The sequence below is a fragment of the Temnothorax nylanderi genome, unplaced genomic scaffold (assembly GCF_030848795.1).
Source record: "Temnothorax nylanderi isolate EJ_2023f unplaced genomic scaffold, tnyl_v1.0 TNYL_tig0062_pilon, whole genome shotgun sequence".
Classification (NCBI taxonomy): Eukaryota; Metazoa; Arthropoda; class Insecta; order Hymenoptera; family Formicidae; genus Temnothorax; species Temnothorax nylanderi.
In genome coordinates, this window is record NW_027249124.1 from 18,771 (window position 1) to 20,356 (window position 1,586).

Sequence of the window (1,586 nt, forward strand, 5' to 3'; positions counted from 1 at the left end):
CCGGAGCATGCAGTTCTTCGACGAGTCGTTGCTTCTCGATATTTTTACGTTCATCGGATGTCATGTTTTTTTTAGCGGTGCGTAATAATATGCACAAAGAAATTATATTATGATTTATATCTCAAACTTTTTTTTAAACAATTCAATAGCCGTTTATTTCCATTCATTGTCCTTCAATAGCTGTTCTTTGTCTGCCGGCCGTTCTTTGTCCACTAGTCGTTTATAGCCATTCGCTAGCCGTTCATAGCCATTCGCTAGTTGTTCATAGCTGTTTCTGAGTCGTTCGTTAGCCGCTTGATAGCTATTCCTGAGCCGTTCCTGAACCGTTCGTCGTTGCCGTTCATCGTCGTCCGTTAATCGTTCATAGCCGTTCCATTTGTTGCTATCCATTGTTGTTGTTGTTGTTGTTGTTGTTCGTTTTTTACTCAGCGGTGGTCAAATGCCGAAGCTCGTGTATCGCAATCCGTAACGCTTGCAGATCCTTCTCGAACGCAGCCAGCTTCTCGTCTGAATCTTTCTGTCGATTGCTCGACATTTTAAAGCACTGATCCACGTATAGTTTGTTAACCGCATCATCATCAGCTTCCGGTTGCGCCACGCGTCGAATCTTGCGCGACTTTGCATCAAAGTTGGCGGCAACCATACAAAGAGCGTTATCCCGCACGTAATTTCTGACTAATCCATTGCATTGATAGTTCGGTTGCGTCTCGCCTCGTCCGAGCGATATGCCAAACTTGTTGATCGGCATTTCAATGGTGATTGAATGGTTCGCCGACGCACGGTTTAATTTATAATAAGCCCAGCCTCGCGAAGTTCCTCGATGATCGACAGGATCTCGTTGTCGTGACCGTTGTGACCCGCTTGACGCGAAGCGTCGAGCAATCGGAGACGATCCACCAGCTCGTTGGGGTCGTCCCAGTGCACGTAGTCGATCTTATTATTGGTTAGCGTCATCGCGTGAGGCATGCATAATCCCTTTCCAGATTTTTTTCTTCCTGGATTCGCTAGGAAACAACGATGCGATTATCTGTGTATATTTGTGTCCCCTGTTGCTCTTTACTCGCTCGCGAGGATCGTGCTTGAATTTATGAGCACTCGTTTCCAACAGCAGACTCTTGTACTTTTTCATATCTCCCTCCGTGTAGATCTCGTCATCGGGCATTCTCTTGAAGATCAACTCATAAAGACCGTGTGTGCCGATATATCGTTTACCATCGATAATTATTCTATCCTCCTCGTTCACGTCAAAACTTTTATTACCGAGCATCATTCCGTCCTTGCTGAAATAAACGCCGTATACAGGGTCTATACTTCGATCGGCGCTCAGAAAAGCCCCGATGTACTCTCGGCCCAGTGGACCCAAGTGATCTTGCAACGCTTGTAGAAACGTTTCTCGTCCCTTCGACGTTTCCAACTGCTTTTGTATGGATGTCGCGATCGAGTCGTCCGTGGTTTCAAAAACATTCGCGCTTGCGAGGAATTGGGGAATTGTATCTTGCACGGTTCTCGCCGTCGTGGACGGTGTGGAGGTTATCGGTAGTACTTTCGATCGTTTCGATTGATCAGATTTATGCGGTGTCGATGAG